The following is a 17,879-nucleotide window of genomic DNA, read 5'->3' on the forward strand; positions in this document are numbered from 1 at the left end:
GAATTCGTTTAGTTGGGTCCGGCGAGGGCACGCCCGGGCGAATGAGCCCGTATCAAAAATGCTAAGTTGTGACCCAAGGTTGGCTTCGTGCACATTCGTGCAGCTCATTTGCCCAGCTCTCCCTTGTCCCCTCATTTCAATCATGTGGGAATCCATGTAAATTCGTTCGGGCGGGTCGTTTGAGGGTGTCTGTGTCAACTCGTTCAGACGGGTCCTTCAGGTGGGTCAGGTGAGGGCGTCCGTATGAACTCGTTCAGGTGGGTCAGGTGAGGGCATGCTTGGGAAAATGATCCCATATTAAAAATGCTAAGTTGTAACCGGAGGTTGGCTTTGTGCATGCTTGTGTGGCTCGTTTGCCTGAATCTTCCTTGTCCCTTCATTTTGGTTGTGTGGGCGACCATGTAAACTCATTTGGGTGGGTCGTTCGAGGGCATCCGTGTCAACTCGTTCAAGCGGGTCAGGCAAGGGCATCTATGTGAACTCGTTTGGGCGGGTCGGGCAAGGGCGTGGCTGGGTGAACAAGCCCATATTAAAAATGCTAAGTTGTGACCCGAGGTTGGCTTTCTGCACGTCCGTGCAGCTCGTTTGCTCGGCTCTCCCTTGTTCCTTCGTTTCGATCGTGTGGGCACCCATGTAAACTCATTCAGGCAGCTCATTTGAGGGTGTTCATGTCAACTCGTTCAGGCGGGTCGGGTGAGGGCGTCTGTGTGAACTCGTTCAAGTGGGTCAGGAGAAGGCACGCCCGGGTGTTCATGTCAAATGCTAATTTGTGACACGAGGTTGGCTTTGTGCATTTTCGTGCAGTTCGTTTTCCCAGATCTCCCTTGTCCCTTTGTTTCGGTCATGTGGGCATCCATGTAAAGTCGTTCGGGCGGGTCATTTGAGGGCATCCGTGTCAACTCATTTGGGCGGGTCATTCGGGCAAGTTGGGTGAGGGCGTCCATATGAACTCATTCGGGCGAGGGTGTGCCCAAGCAAATGAGCCCGTATTAAAAATGCTAAGTTGTGACCTGAGGTTGGTTTTGTTCATGTTCATGTGGCTCGTTTTCTCGGCTCTTCCTTGTCCCTTTGTTTCGGTCATGTGGGCGCCCATGTAAACTCATTCGGATGGGTTGTTTGAGGGCGTCTATGTCAACTCGTTCGAGTAGATTAGGTGAGGGCATCCGTGTGAACTCGTTTGGGCGGGTCGAGCGAGGGTACGCCTGAGCGAACAAGCCCGTATTAAAAATGCTAAGTTGTGACCCGAGGTTGGCTTTGTGCACGTTCGTGCAACTCATTTGCCTAGCTCTACCTTGTCCCTTTGTTTCGGTCATGTGGCCGCCCATGTAAATTCGTTCGAGTGGGTCGTTTGAGGGAATCTGTGTCAACCCATTTGGGCAGGTTGTTCAGGTGAGTCAGACAAGGGCATCCATGTGAACTCGTCCAGGCGGGTCGGGCGAGGGCGCGCCTCGTCGAGCAAGCCCATATTAAAAATGCTAAGTTGTGACCTGAGGTTGGCTTTGTGCACTTTCGTGTAGCTTGATTTCCCGTCTCTCCCTTGTCCCTTCGTTTCGGTCATGTGGGCACCCACGTAAACTTGTTTGGGTGATTCGTTTGAGGGCATTGGTTTCAACTCGTTTGGGAGGGTCGGGCGAGGGTGTCCGTGTGAACTCATTCGGGTGGGTCGGGCGAGGGCGTGACTCGCCAAATGAGCCCATATAAAAAATGCTAAGTTGTGACCTGAGGTTGGCTTTGTGCACGTTCGTGCAGCTCATTTGCCTGGCTCTCCCTTGTCGCTTCATTTTGGTCGTGTGGGTTCCCATGTAAATTTGTTTAGCCGGGTCATTTGAGGGCGTCCGTGTCAACTCGTTCGGGTGGGTTGGGCGAGGGCGTCTGTGTGAACTCATTCAAGTGGTTCGGGCGAGGCCGTGCCCGGGCAAAGGAGCCCATATCAAAAATTCTAAGTTGTGACCTGAGGTTGGCTTTGTGCACATTTGTGCAGCTCGTTTTCCTGGCTCTCCCTTGTCCCTTCATTATGGTCGTGTCGGTGCCCATGTAAATTCATTCGAGCAGGTCGTTTGAGGTCATCCATGTCAACTCGTTCGAGTGGGTCATTCGGGCAAGTCTGGTGAGGGCTTCCATGTAAACTCGTTCGGGTGGTTGGGGCGAGGGTGCCCACGGGTGAACGAGCCCATATCAAAAATGCTAAGTTGTGACCCGAGGTTGGCTTTTTGCACGTTCATGCAGCTCGTTTGCTCGAATCTCCCTTGTCCCTTCGTTACGGTCGTGTGGGCACCCATGTAAACTCGTTTAGGCGGGTCGTTTGAGGGTGCCCATGTAAACTCGTTCGGTTCTTTCTTTTCGTGTGAAAAGTGGGCTGGTAATTGAGATGTTTGTTCGGTTTTTCCTGAAGGATGGCCTTGGGTCATTTGTAGGGTGGATGATTCTAATCTACTCTCCATCCCCACTCAGTAGCGCACAAGTGGTAATGTTGGCCATGCTCGTCTTGGTTCCTTGGTGGGATTTTCGTGTGAAAGGTGGGTTGGTAATTGGGTTGTTTTTTCAGGTTTGCCTAAAGAATGGCCTTGGGTCATTTGTAGGGTCACCGATTTTCATCTTCTATCCATTACCACTCGGTAGCACATGAGCGGTAATGTTTTCCATGCTCGTCCTTGGAGGTGTATGTGAAAAATTCCCCTTCTACTCTCCAAGTTCTTATAGTTGTATGGGTTGTTGTGGTGTGGCTCCCTAGCTCCTCTTGGTCCCCTTGTGCCCATCCAAATGATACAAGTGGCAGGTTTTCTTTTCATCTGAAAGGTGGGTTGGTAATTGAGTTGTGTTTTCGGGTTTGCCTGAAGAATGGCCTTGGGTCATTTACAGGGTGGCAGATTTTCATATTCTCTCCATCCCCACTCAGTAGCAAATGAGCAGTAATGTTGGCCATGCTCATCCTAGGAGGCATATGTGAACAATTACCCTTCTTCTCTCTAAGTTCTTGGAGTTGTATGGGTTGTTGTGGTGTGGCTCCCTAGCTTGACCTGGTCCCCTCATGCCCATCCAAATGATACAAATGACAGGTTTTATTTTCGTGTGAAAGGTGGGTTGGTAATTGAGTTGTTTTTTAGGTTTGCCTAAATGATGGCCTTGGGTCATGTGTAGGTTGGCTGATTTTAATCTTCTCTCCATACCTACTCAGTAGCACATGAGCAGTAATTTTGGCCATGCTCATCCCGGGAGGCATATGTGAACAATTCCCCTTCTGCTCTCCAAGTTCTTGGATTCTTATAGGTTGTTGTGGTGTGGCTCTCGGGGTTGTCCTGGTCCCTTGTGCCCATCCAAATGATACCAGTGACAAGTTTTCTTTTTCGTTTGAAAGGTGGGTTGGTGTTTGAGTTTTTTTTTGGGTTTTCTTGAAGGATGGCCTTGGGTCATTTGTAGGGTGCCCGATTTTCATCTTCTCTCCATCCCCACTCGGTAGCACATGAGTGGTAATGTTGGCCATGCTCGACCCAGGAGGCATATGTGAACAATTCCCCTTCTCCTCTCCAACTTCTTGGAGTGGTGTGGCTCTCGTGCTTGTCCTGGTTCCTTGTGACCATCCAAATCATACAAGTGATAGGTTTTTTTTCGTGTGAAAGGTGTTTTGGTAATTGAATTTTTTTTTTGGGATTGCTTGAAGGATGGCCTTGGGTCGTTGGTAGGGTGGCCAATTTTCATCTTCTCTCCATCCCCACTCGATAAAACATGAGTAGTAATGTTGTCCATGCTCATACTCGGAGGCATATGTGAACAATTCCCCTTTTTCTCTTCAAATTCTTGGAGTTGTATGGGTTGTTGTGGTGTGGCGCTCAGGCTCGTCCTGGTCCCCTTGTGCCCCTCCAAATGATACTAGTGATAGGTTTTCTTTCAGTGTGAAAGGTGGGTTGGTAATCGAGTTATGTTTTTAGGTTTGCCTGAACGATGGCCTTGGGTCATTTGTAGGGTGGTCGATTTTCATCTCCTTTCCATCCCCACTCGGTAGCATGTGAGTGGTAAAGCTGAACATGCTCGTCCCGGCAGGCATATGTGAACAATTCCCCTTCTGATGTCCAAGTTCTTGGAGTTGTATGGGCTGTAGTGGTTTGGCTCCCAGCCTCATCCTAGTCCCCTCGTGCCCCTCCAAATGATACCAGTGACAGGTTTTCTTTCCGTGTGAAAGGTGGGTTTTAATCGAGTTGTGTTTCCAGGTTTGCCTGAACGATGACCTTGCGTCATTTATAGGGTGGCTGATTTTCATCTTCTCTCCATCCCCACTCTGTAGCACATGAGCGATAATGTTGGCCATGCTTGTCTCAGGAGGCATATGTGAACAATTCCCCTTCTGCTCTCCAAGTTCTTGGAGTTGTATGGGATGTTGTGGTGTGGCTCTCGGGCTCGTCCTGGCCCCTCGTGCCCATCCAAATGATACCAATGACAAGTTTTCTTTTCGTGTGAAAGGTGGGTTGGTGATTGAGTTGTTTTTTGAAGTTTTCTGAAGGATGGCCTTGGGTCATTTGTAGGATGCAAAATTTTCATCTTATCTCCATCCCCACTCAGTAGCACATGAGCGGTAATGTTGGCCATGCTCATTCTGGGAGGCATACGTGAACAATTCTCCTTCTGCTCTCCATGTTCTTGGAGTTGTATGGGCTATTGTGGTGTGGCTCTCGAGCTCGTTTTGGTCCCTTGTGCCCATCCAAATGATACGAGTGATAGGTTTTCTTTCCGTGTGAAAGGTGGGTTGGGTAATTGAGTTGTTTTTTTTGGTTTGCATGAAGGATGGCCTTGGGTCATTTGTAGGGTGGATGATTTTCATCTTCTCTCCATCCCCACTTGGTAGCACATGAGATGTAAGGATGGCCATGCTCATCCTAGGAGGCATATGTGAACAATTCCCCTTCTGCTCTCCAAGTTCTTGAAGTTGTATAGGTTGTTGTGGTGTGGTTGTTGGACCTGTCCTAGTCCCCTCGTGCCCATCCAAATGATATGAGTGACAAGTTTCTCTCCGTGTGAAAGGTGGGTTGGTAATTGAGTTGTTTTTTCAGGCTTTCCTGAATGATGGCCTTGGGTCATTTGTAGGGTGGCCAATTTTCATCTTCTCTCCATCCCCACTCAGTAGCACATGAGCAGTAATGTTGGCCATGCTCGTTCTGGAAGGCATATGTGAACAATTCCCCTTCTGCTCTCCAAGTTCTTGGAGTTGTATGGGATGTTGCGGTGTGGCTACTGGGCTTGTCTTGGTCCCCTCATGCCCCTCCTAATGATACCAGTGACAGGTTTTCTTTCCGTGTGAAAAGTGGGTTGGTAATCAAGTTGTGTTTTCGGGTTTGCTTGAACGATGGCCTTGGGTCATTTTTAGGGTGGCCGATTTTCATCCTTTCTCCATCCCCACTCGGTAGCACATGAGCGATAATGTTGGCCATGCTTGTCCTAAGATGCATATGTGAACAATTCCCCTTATACTCTCTAAGTCCTTGGAGTTGTATGGGTTGTTGTGGCATGGCTCCTTGGCTCGTCCTGGTCCCCTCGTGCCCATCCAAATGATACAAGTGATATTTTTTCTTTTCGTGTGAAAGGTGGGTTGGTAATTGAGTTGTGTTTTCAGGTTTACCTAAACGATGGTCTTGGGTCGTTTGTAGGGTGGCCGAATTTCATCTTCTCTCCATCCCCACTCGGTAGCACATGAGCGGTAATGTTGGCCATGCTCGTCTTGGGAGGCATATGTGAACAATTCACCTTTTTCTCTCTAAGTTCTTGGAGTTGTATGCGTTGTTGTGGTGTGGCTCCCTGGCTTGTCCTGGTCCCTCATCTCCATCCAAATGATACAAGTGATAGGTTTTCTTTCCATGTGAAAGGGGGGTTGGTAATTGAGTTGTTTTGTTGGGTTTTCCCGATTGATGGCCTTGGGTCATTTGTAGGGTGTCCGGTTTTCATCTTCTCTCCATCCCCACTCGGTAGCACATGAGTGGTAATGTTGGCCATGCTCATCCCCATCCCTGTTGCCCATTCAAATGATAAAAATGTTAAAAGTTTGCTCGGCGCTCCTTTGAGCCTTCGTTGTTGTGGTCCCAGATGGAAACCCCAAAACTTCGTTGTGCCTATGTTGCTATCATGCCCCTCGGTTGTTGTGAATAGAAAATTTTGATTGGGCTAGGTAGCCATGTGTGGCTCCATTGAAATTGGCTCCTCATTATATTGTTCACCTCCTCTCTATTTGGTGGGGAGGGCTATTATTTTCATGTGAAAGGTGGGTTGGTAATTGAGTTGGTTTTTCGGGTTTTCCTCAAGATTGGCCTTGGGTCATTTTTAGGGTGCCCAATTTTCATCTTCTCTTCATACCCACTCGGTAGCACATGAGCAGTAATGTTGGCCATGCTTGTCCCAGGAGGCATATGTGAACAATTCCCCTTCTGCTCTAAGTTCTCGGAGTTGTATGGGTTGTTGTGGTGTGTCTCCCTATGACAACTAGCCTCTTCATTGTTCAGCTGTTTATGGTGCCAGTTTCTTGTGCTTGGACTCTTTCTATTTCGGCATTGTCAGTTGAGATGCACACATTTAAGACGGACGTGGAAGGGTTTTGGTTGTAAACCACCTACCCTCCCTCTTGCTTGCTTTTTCCGTTAGGCGATGTGAGGCGTTGTTCTCCTTATTGTAAAGTTAAGGGTTGGAATTCCTTTCAAAGTGCAGATCGTTCGTGGTTGTGTTGGCTTTGAGGTTTTGATAGATGTGTTGGCCCATATGTTTGATCAAGCGGTCAGCTTTTTCCGTACATCTTTTGTGTGTTGCAGGATTTTGCAGTTGGAAATGTTAAGTCACAATGTTTATGGGCATTTGTTGTTTCAATTGTGTATGCGCTCGTGGTCCAATGGGGAGGAGGCTTGCTACGTCGATGGTGGGGGATATCTGGAAGAAGGATTTTGAGGTGGAATGCTTCAACCTCCCTCCAACGCATGGAGGTGGCCATAGGTGAAAATTATTCGTTGTTCAGTTGGTAACACTGTGGGAAATCTCCTAGGTTGCCTGTACGTAGGGTGCGTGGGGTGCGGAGCTGACCGATCCCTCCTCCTGTTTGGATATGTTCTTGTATTATGTAGTGAGCCTCTTGATTTGCATTTATTTCCTTCCTTTGCCTTTGCATTGTGGTTGCCACAGGCGGTCAAGTGATCGAGGTCCACCATTGTTGCTACCCAGGTGGACTCCTAGGTGGCCTCGGTGTGCGACAGGGAGGGTCGAGGGGCATTTCTAAGAGAGGTTACAGGCTTGGTTGGTATTGCTTTGTTTCCTTCCATTTCCTTTGCATTGAGGCTGCCGCAGGCAATCATGCAATCGATGTCCATCGTTGCTGTTGTCCAGGTGCACTCCTAGGTGGCCTCTGTGCAGGGAGGGGAGGGTTGGGGGCCATTTGTTGTTTCAATTGTGTATGCGCTCATGGTCCAATGGGGAGGAGGCTTGCTATGTCGATGGTGGGGGCTATCTGGAAGAAGGATTTCAACGTGGAATGCTTCGACCTCCCTCCTTTGCATGGAGGTGGCCATAGGTGAAAATTATTCATTGTCGAGTTGGTAAAGCTGTGGGAAATATCCTAGGTTGCCTATACGTAGGGTGCGTGGGGTGCGGAGCTACCCTATCCCTCCTCCTATTTGCATATGTTCTTGTATTGTGTAGTGAGCCTCTTGATTTGCATTTATTTCCTTCCTTTGCTTTCGCATCATGGTTGTCGTAGGCAATCAAGTGATCGAGGTCCACCATTGCTGCTGTTCGGGTGGACTCCTAGGTGGCCTCTGTACGGGGAGGGGAGGGTTGGGGGGCATTTCTAAGGGGGAGGTTGCGGGCTCAATTTGTCTTGTATTATTTCCTTCTTTGCCTTTGTGTTGAGGCTACCACAGGCGATCATCCGATCGAGGTCCACTATTGTTGCTATCCAGGTGGACTTGTAGGTGGCATTGGTGCGAGGCAGGGTGGTTTGTATGGCCTCTCTATGATAGGATTTGTAGTCAGTCATCCTATTTTTATTTCCTTCATTTTCCTTTGCATCGAGGCTTCCGCAAGCAATCGCGAGATCGAGATCCACCGTTGCTGCTGTTCGGGTGGACTCCTAGGTGGTCTCAGTGTGGGGTGTGGAGGCTTTTGGAGGCATTTATAAGGGAGTGGGTGAGTGATCGCTCATTTTATTGTTGGTTGGGGCATGGTTGAAAACTCCAGAGTGGCCTTGGTGCATTGTCTCTTGGTTGGTCTACCCTTTTGTTTGCCATGTCCTTGGCATGTTGCGTGTGCTTCCTTCTTGGGATGCAAGAGGTGCAAGGCATAAAAGTCTTACATGATATTTTGACATCTCTTTGACTTGATGGGTGTTCGAGTTGGCTCTTGGTAAGAGAGCGCCCGGAGTGCCCTTTGAAGTGGGAGGGTGCTACCTGGTTGATCCTGCTAGTAGTCATATGTTTGTCTCAAAGATTAAGCCATGCATGTCTAAGTATGAACTAATTCAGACTGTGAAACTGCGGATGGCTCATTAAATCAGTTATAGTTATTTTGATGGTACCATACTACTCGGATAACGATAGTGCTTCTAGAGCTAATACGTGCACCAAGTACCGACTCTTTGGAAGGGATGCATTCTTTAGATAAAAGGCCAGTGCGGCCTTGCTCGCTTCTCCGGTGAATCAAAATAACTTGACGGATTGCATAGCACTTGTGCTGGCGATGCTTCATTCAAATTTTTGCCCTATCAACTTTCGATGGTAGGATAGAGGCCTACCATGGTGGTGATGGGTGATGGAGAATTAGGGTTCGATTCTAGAGAGAGAGCCTGAGAAACAACTACCACATCCAAGGAAGGCAGCATGCACGCAAATTACCCAATCCTGACATGGTGAGGTAGTGACAATAAATAACAATACTGGGCTCATCAAGTCTGGTAATTAGAATGAGTACAATCTAAATCCCTTAACGAGGATCCATTGGAGGGAAAGTCTGGTGCCAGAAGCTACAATAATTCTAGTTCCAATAGTGTATATTTAAGTTGTTGTAGTTAAAAATCTCGTAGTTGGATCTTGGGTTGTAAAGGTCAGTCCGCCTACTCGGTGTGCACCTACCCTTCTGTCCCTTTTTTCGGCAGCATGCTCCTGGCCTTAATTGGATGGGTCGCGGGTTTGGTGTTGTTACTTTGAAAAAATTAGAGTGCTCAAAGAAAGCTTATGCTCTGAATAAATTAGCATGGAATAATGTGATAGGAGTATGGTCCTATTGTGTTGGCCTTCGAGACCAGAGTAATGATTAATAGGGACTATCGAGGGCATTCGTATTTCATTGTCAGAGGTGAAATTCTTGGATTTATGAAAGACGGACAACTGCGAAAGCATTTTCCAAGGATGTTTTCATTAATCAAGAATTAAAATTGGGGGCTCGAAGACGATCAGATACCGTCCTAGTCTCCACCATAAATGATGCTGACCAAGGATCGAAAGCTGTTGCTCTAAGGACTCCGCCAGCACCTTCTGAGAAATCAGAGTGTTTGGGTTCTGGGGGGAGTATGGTCACAAGGCTAAAACTTAAACGAATTGATGGAAGGGCACCACCAGGAGTGGATTCTGCAGCTTAATTTAACTCAACATGGGGAAACTTATCAGGTCCAGACATAGTAAGGATTGATAGATTGAAAGCTCTTTCTTGATTCTATGGGTGGTGGTGCATGGCCATTCTTAGTTGGTGGAGCAATTTGTCTGGTTAATTCTGATAATGAATGAGACCTCAGCCTGCTAACTAGCTACGTGGAGGTTCCCCTTCACGCCAACTTCTTAGAGGGACTATGGCCATTTAGGCCATGGAAGTTTGAGGAAATAATAGTTCTGTGATGCCCTTAGATGGTCTGGGCCACACGCACGCTACACTGGTGCAACTAATGAGTTCTACTTCCTAGTTTGAGAGGATTGGGAAATCTTCTCAAATTACATCGTGATCGGGATAGACCATTGCAATTATTGGTCTTCAACGAGGAATTCATAGTAAGCGCGTGTCATCAACTCATGTTGACTACGTCCCTGCCCTTTGTACACAACGCCCATTGATCCTACCAATTTAATGATTCGGTGAAGTGTTCAAATTGTGTTGGCAATGGTGGTTTTCCATCGTCGACGTCGTGAGAAGTTCATTGAACCTTATCATTTAGAGGAAGGAGAAGTCGTAACAAGGTTACCATAGGTGAACCTACGGTAGGATCATTGATAGCAGGGGTTTTCTTTTTTGGTTCAGGTTGGTTGGGTTTCAGTTGCAATATGGGACTGTGTGGTGTGTCTCTAGGGGAGTGGGTTTGGTGTTTGGTAGGAACATTGTTGGTTGCTTGTCTTGTGGTAATGCTTATTTTTTAGTGTCTATGCTTGCAAGCCATGATTGTGCTTGTCCCACCCATCCTTTGTTTTTCTTTCCCCTAATGTGTTTCTGTAGGGGTTTCAGAAGCTTGTTTCTTGGGAGCCCTTCCAAGGATCTGTTCGGTCGGGCATGGTTGCTCCAGTTGAGGTGCTTGGGAAATATGATGGATAAATTTAAACTCATTCGTAGTGGCAGTGCTAGGTATTTTGCTCAATGGAAGGAATGGGCCAAGGGTGTAGGCTTCCATAGTTGGTTCTCTTGAAAAGGCAGTGGTGGTTGATGTGTTTCTTGGGTGAGATTTTTTGCTGGTGGTTGGGTCAAGGGAGTGGTTGTGCGTGCATTTGGTAGCTCAAACCTTCCATGAGAGGAAATTGTTGGGGTGGGGTCAGTATGGGATGGATGAAGAGTGGTTCAACTCATTGGGCTGGCCACCCTAGTGAGCCGGTAGCCACCTTTGATCTCTATTTGTTTCACCTTGTTTCTTCCCTTCTTCCTTTCGGTCCCCAGCTTTACGGAGTAAAGAGGGAATTTTTGTGGACTGGTGTTCGGGGAGGATTAAAAGAAGTGCAAGCTCCTGGGGTGGCCACCCTAGTCCTTCTCGATTACATTTCCATGCATTTCCCCCCTTTTGCGAGGGTGTGGGGTCAGGGAGATTGTTCTCTGTTTGAATCTCCCCCTTTGAGGGGGGTAGACACCTTTGTTTCTCTTTCTTTCATGCATTTTTCTTCCTTTTCCCCCTTTTGGCCCTTACCCTTAAATTTGTTGTGGGGGGTTGCCCCTATTCAGTGTTGTGGTAGATTTTTCGGTAATACGTGGAAACAACTCTCGGCAACGGATATCTCGACTCTTGTTATGATGAAGAACATAGCGAAATGCAATACTTAGTGTGAATTGCAGAATCTCATGAATCATCGAGTTTTTGAACACAATTTTCTCCCGAGGCCTCAGTCGAGGGCACATCTATCTGGGTGTCACATCCCATTCAAACGTGCTCCCTGCATTATGTTAGGGAGCAATAGAGCTGGTCATCTGTGCCTAATGTGGTGTGGTTGGCTGAAATACCTCGAGCGATGTTTCGTGGCATGCGTCAACGAGTGGTGATCTTGTGCCCTTGGATGGGCAGTTTGCATTAGCTGATGTGGGATTTTGGTGGCATCGCTCGAACTTTCTTTGCTCTCCCTTGTCCTCCCATCGTGTAGGGCGGATTTAGCTCCAACTTTGCGACCTCAGCTCAGGTGAGAACACATGCTGAGTTTAAGCATATAATTAAGCAGAGGAAAAGAAACTTACAAGGATTCCCCTAGTAGCGGCGAGCGAACTGGGAAGAGCCCAACATGAAAATCAGGTGGCAGCGTCACCTGAATTGTAGTCTGTAGAAGCGTCCTCAGTGGCAGACCTGGACCAAGTCCCTTGGAAGGGGAACCTGAGAGGGTGACATCCCCATCGGGCCGTGACCCTGTACATCACGAGGCATTGTCAGCGAGTTGGGTAGTTTGGGAATGCAGCCCTAATTGGGTGGTAAATTATGTCCAAGGCTAAATACGGGCGAAAGACCAATAGCAAACAAGTACCGTGAGGGAAAGATGAAAAGGACTTTGAAAAGAGAGTTAAAGAGTGCTTGAAATTGCTGGGAGGGAAGCGGATGGAGGCTATCGATGCATCTCGGTCGGATGTGGAACGGCATAGGCTGGTCCGCCACTCAACTTGAGGTGCAAACCAACACGGGCTGTTGCATCATCACAAGCACAGGTGGATTACTGTGTGTCAGTTTGCCGTTGCGGTGGTCAAGGAATGAAGTGTGCACCCTTGTGGCGGGCCATGTGCACCTGTGCGCTCGTGGTGTTGGTTGGTGGGCTTTCCATTCAACCTACCTTGAAACACGGACCAAGGAGTCTAACATGTGTGTGAGTCGGTAGGTTTGAAAACCTACAAGGTGCAAGGAAGCTGATGGGCGAGATCCCCTCTCTGGGGGGTGCATCATCGACCAACCTTTAGCTTATGCAAAGGGTTCAAGTGTGAGCACACCTGTTGGGACTCAAAATATGGTGAACTATGCCTGAGCAAGCGAAGCCAGAGAAAACTATGGTGGAGGCTCGTAGTGATACTGACGTGAAAATCATTCGTCTGAGTTGGGTATAGGCGCGAAAGACTAATCAAACCATCTAGTAGCTGGTTTCCTCCGAAGTTTCCCTCAGGATAGTTGGAGCTCACAAGTGAGTTTTATTGGGTAAAGCAAATGATTAGAGGCATCGGGGGTGTAACACCCTGGACCTATTCTCAAACTTTAAATAGGTAAGAGGGTGCGACTACTCCATTGAGCTGTGCCATGGAATTGAGAGCTCCAAGTGGGCCATTTTTTGTAAGAAGAAATGGCGATGCGAGATGAACCGAAAGCCGAGTTACGATGCCGAATTGCGTGCTAACCTAGATCCCACAAAAGGTTTTGGTTGATTAAGATAGCAGGACGGTGGTCATGGAAGTCGAAATCCACTAAGGAGTGTGTAACAACTCACCTGCCAAATCAACTAGCCCGGAAAATGGATGGCACTGAAGCGCGCAACCTATACTCGCTCGTCGGAGCAATTTCCTGGCTCTGATGAGTAGGAGGACGCGGGGGTCATTGAGAAACCTTGGGCATGAGCTTGGGTGGATCGGCCCCCATTGTAGATCTTGGTGGTAGTAGCAAATATTCAAATGAGAACTTTGAAGACTGAAGTGGGGAAAGGTTCCATGTGAACAACACTTGGACATTAGTTAGTCAATCCTAAGAGATCAGGAAGCTTTGTATCAAGGGTGCACTCTGCACGAGCATTGAAAGCGAATTGGGTTAATATTCCCGAACCAGGACATGGTGGCAGGCAGCAATGTTAGGAAATCTAGAGATGTTGTCGAGGGCCCTGGGAAGAGTTATCTTTTATTTTTAATAGCTTGCCCACCCTGGAATCTGTTCACTTAGAGATAGGGTCTAGCAGCTAGAAGATCACTGCACGTCTTGTGGTGTTCGGTGCACCCTTAGCGGCCCTTGAAAATCTGGAGGACAGTACTGTCCATGCCTAGTCGTACTCATAACCACATCAGGTCTCCAAGGTGAACAACCTCTGGTCAATAGACCAATGTAGGTAAGGGAAGTCGGCAAAACAGATCTATAACTTTAGGAAAAGGATTGGCTCTGAGGGCTGGGCCTAGGGGTCTGCACCCTCAACTTGTGTGCTATCGACAATCTGCCCGAGCTGGCGAGGGCGAGCAGTCGCGTGCCGATTGGGCTACGGGCGTAGAATGCCTCTTGCTAGGGTCTTTTCCCTAGGCGTCAAATAGTCAACTCAGAAATGGTACGGACAAGGGGAATTCGACTATTTAACTAAAACAAAGCATTGTGATGGTCCCTACAGATGCTGATGCAATGTGATTTCTGCCAGTGCTCTGAATGTCAATGTGAAGAAATTCAACCAAGCGCAGGTAAATGGCGGGAGTAACTGTGACTCTCTTAAGGTAGCCAAATGCCTCGTCATCTAATTAGTGATGCGCATGAATGGATTAAAGAGATTCCCACTATCCCTATATACTATCTAATGAAACCACAACCAAGGGAACGAGCTTGGAAGAATCAGCGGGGAAATAAGACCCTGTTGACCTTGACTCTAGTCTGACTTTGTGAAATGACTCGAGAGGTTTACAATAAGTGGGAGCCGTTTTCGGTGCAAGTGAAATACCACTACTTTTAATGTTATTTTACTTATTCTATGGGGTGGAGATGGGGCACTGCCCCTATTTTTTGCCTTAAGGCATGTTTCGGTGGGTTGATTTGGGCGAAGGACATTTTCAGGTGGGGAGTTTGGCTGGGGCGGAACATCTGTTAAAAGATAATGCAGGTGTCCTAAGATGAGCTCAACGAGAACAGAAATATCGTGTGGAACAAAAGGGTTAAAGCTCATTTGATTTTGATTTTCAGTACAAATACAAACCATTAAAGCGTGGCCTATCGATCCTTTAGATCTTTGGAATTTGAAGCTAGAGATTTCAGAAAAGTTACCACAGGGATAACTGGCTTGTGGCAGCCAACCGTTCATAGCGATGTTGCTTTTTGATCCTTCGATATCGACTCTTCCTATCATTGTGAAGCAGAATTCACCAAGTGTTGGATTGTTCACCCACCAATAGGGAACGTGAGTTGGGTTTAGACTATCGTGAGACAGGCTAGTTTTACCCTACTGATGAACCGCACCGCAATAGTAATTCAACTTAGTACAAGACGACCCGTTGATTCACACAATTCGTCATCGAGCTTGGTTGAAAATCTAGTGGCGCGAAGCTACCATGTGTTGGATTATGACTGAATGTCTCTAAGTCAGAATCCACGCTAGAAGCGGTGCATGTCACTCTTCGACTGTATCTCGACCCGCAGTAGGGGCGTTGCTTTTTCACCCCTAGGGGCCCATGTCATTTACAAACCCTGACCATGAAGCATCTCGGTCAGGGCAGCTTTGAAGTTCAATTCCAAATGATCGTTGAGAAGAATCCTTTTCAGAAAAATTAAATACGCGATGGGGTATTGTAAGTGGTAGAGTGGCCTTGCTGCCACGATCCACTAAGATTTAGCCCTTGGTCACCTCGATTTAGAGCTTCGCTCCTGAAACAAACAAATCTGGGCAACCCTCCCACTCTCGCGCCTTTCCCTCTTCCTCCAGATGATAATTTTTTATTGCTTGGGGGCGGGAAATTTAGGGTTTCCACACAGCGATGGAAAAGGTGCCGAAGCCCGGGAAAATTGGGGTTTCCATGTCACGCCCTGGCACCTAAAATTTCGGGGTTTCCATGTCGCATCCCAGTGCCCAAAATATTGGGGTTTCCTTGTCGCATCCTGGTGCCCAAAATTTTGGGGTTTCCATGTCACACCCCAGCGCCAAAAATTTGGGGTTTCTACGTTGCGACGAAAAAGGCACCCAAGCAAGGGAAAAATTGGGGTTTCCATGCCGCACCCCGGTGCCCAAAATTTGGGGTTTCCACCCAGTGCCTAAAATTTTGGGTTCCACCTGGTGCAAAAAAATTTGGGGTTTCCACCCGACGCCTAAAATTTGGAGCTTCTACTCGGCGCAAAAAAAATTGGGGTTTCCATGCCACGCCCAAAATTTGGGGTTTCCAAGTCACGCCCCGCCACCCAAGCCTAAGGAAACTTGGGGTTTCCATGTCACGTCACGACTAAAACTGGTGGTACCCAAGCCTGGAGAACTTGGGGTTTCCATGTCGTGCCCTAGTGCCCAAGCCTGGGAAACTTGGGGTTTCCATGTCGCACCACGACTGAAACCGGTGGCGCCCAAGCTTGGGGAAACTCAGGGTTTCCATGTCATGCCCTGGCACCCAAGCCTGGGAAACTTGGGGTTTCCATGTCATGCCACGACTGAAACTGGTGGCGCCTAAGAGTGGGAGACTTGGGGTTTCCATGTCGTGTCACGACCGAAACCGACGGCGCCCAAGCCTAGGAAACTTGGGGTTTCCATGTCACGCCATGACCGAAACCGATGGCACCCAAGCTTGGGAAACTTGGGGTTTCCATGTCCCACCCTTGATGGAACCGCGGGTTTTCGCATTTTATGGCACGATGGAAATGTCGGGTTTTCAACAATGCCCCAAAGCAGGGAACTTGGGATTTCCATGACGATGCAAACCAGCTCGCAAGTCTCAGGAAATTGGTTTCGAAACCACTACCCAAGTCTGGGGAACTCAAGGTTTCCATGTCATGGCGCGGCCGGAACCACCGACGGCAACCACCCAAGTATGAGAAACATGTGGTTTCCATGTCGCGGCACACCTTGAATCACTCGAGAGTCTGTGGAACTTCGAATTTCCATGTTGTGGGGCGACGAAAAGCTGCCAAAGTCTGGGGAACTCGGGGTGTCCATTTCGCAGCGCGATGGAAACTGCTACCCAAGTCAGTGGACACACGGGGTTTCCATTTCGCGTCATGACAAAAATTGCTACACAAGTTTGGGAAATGCATGGTTCCCATGTTGCTCGCGTTGTGGCTAAAACTTCCGCCCAAATCTAGGGAGCTTCAAGTTTCCATGTCATCGCATGACAGGGAACGACCACCCAAGTTTGGGGAGGTTCGGGTTTCCATGTCATCGCGCGATAGGTAACGACCACCCAAGTCTAACGAACATGGGGATTTCCATTCCATGGCATGACTGAAACCGCCCAATTATGGGAAACTCGGGGTCTTCCATGTCACGCCACGACAAAAATTGCGACCTCGGTGCAGGGAACTTGGATTTCCATGTCATGGAACAACAAAAAACCACCCATGTTTGTGGAACCCGGGGGCTTCTGTTTCATGGCATGAGGGAAATCGCCTAATTCTAGGAACCTCTGGGTCTCCATCTCCCGCCTGGGCAAAAACCGCAGCCCTGGTGCAGGGAACTTGGGTTTCTATGTCACAACATGACTAAAATCACCCAAGTTTATGGAACTCATGGTTTCCATGTTGCGGAACGATGAAGAACCACCCAAGTCTTGTGAACTCGGGGTTTCCATTTCACGGCGGGGTGGAAACCACTTGCCTGGTCTGTCTCTAGAACTTGGGGTTTCCATGCCTCGTTGCAACGAGAGCTATCCAAGTGCGGGGAAAGCGGGGTTTCCCTGCCCCGCCATGACGACAGCTGCCCAAGTGCACAAAATCTAGGGTTTCCATGTCTCATCATGCAGAAACCTCTACCACATACGCGGGGGGTTGGGGTGTCAGGTATTCAAGTTAACAGTGCCCGAGAGAATAAAAAGACTGAACCCATAGTATGGGAACCCGCGTTTGGTTATATATGACTCGGGTGAGCATTCGGTTATATGTGAAGACTTTGTACGACATTCGCTTATGTGCGATGGTGATGGGCACACTCATAGCGGGCACACCATGTTGGGCATGGTGCACGCCCCTTGATACCTACACGATGGGAAAGTCACCGATGGAAAGCATGCGAGTGACCCTTATTGGGTGCTCAGATGAAAGAAGTGACCATGTGTGGACGAGTTAGGACGCGGGCAAGTGTGCGACGTGCGGCAACAGGTGTAATCAGCTAAGTTTTGGAGCCAACCCATGGGTGTGATGATGCACATGAAGGGACGCGGTGGTTCGTTGGAATGGGGTGTGTCAAGGTTATGTGGCAGGTGAGCTGGGCATGCATGTTGATGGAGTCGAACCTTGTTATCCCTGAGAGACACGACCCTTGGGCAAAAGCATGCATGTAAGTAAGGAGGATGGTGTTCGATGAAGGGACATCGAACTCAGACTTCCACATCACAGAACAAGTGCGAAGGAAGGAGTTGGGCAAAAATGGAAGGAAGAGAAGGATGCAGGTAAGAGGGCCGCACCGGCTGGCAGATTACAGTGGGTGGGTCGGACTTGTTAGTGTGGACATCCAGAGCGGGGAGGGTTAACATCCAGGTAGGTAGGCTGCACTGCATGTGGGCCATGTGCCCTCACTATGGACCACATCGACGAGTAGAGTTTGGGCACCGTGGAACGGAAA

The 17,879-nt window shown here is 48.4% G+C and overlaps 2 non-coding genes and 1 pseudogene across 2 annotated transcripts; all 3 read left to right on the plus strand.

Annotated features, from left to right (window-relative positions):
* Positions 1 to 8,405: 8,405 nt before the first annotated feature.
* On the plus strand, positions 8,406 to 10,217 carry LOC149221945 (18S ribosomal RNA; annotated as a pseudogene).
* A 965-nt stretch (positions 10,218 to 11,182) lies between these two features.
* Positions 11,183 to 11,336, plus strand: LOC149221946 (5.8S ribosomal RNA). Its single transcript, XR_016249770.1, has one exon. It is a non-coding gene; the product is annotated as a 5.8S ribosomal RNA (ribosomal RNA).
* A 247-nt stretch (positions 11,337 to 11,583) lies between these two features.
* Positions 11,584 to 14,979, plus strand: LOC149221947 (25S ribosomal RNA). Its single transcript, XR_016249971.1, has one exon. It is a non-coding gene; the product is annotated as a 25S ribosomal RNA (ribosomal RNA).
* Positions 14,980 to 17,879: the final 2,900 nt, after the last annotated feature.

Source organism: Pinus tabuliformis, chromosome Q, assembly GCF_031772625.1.
Source record: "Pinus tabuliformis cultivar Carrire ecotype Pingquan chromosome Q, CPIR1, whole genome shotgun sequence".
Taxonomy (NCBI): Eukaryota; Viridiplantae; Streptophyta; class Pinopsida; order Pinales; family Pinaceae; genus Pinus; species Pinus tabuliformis.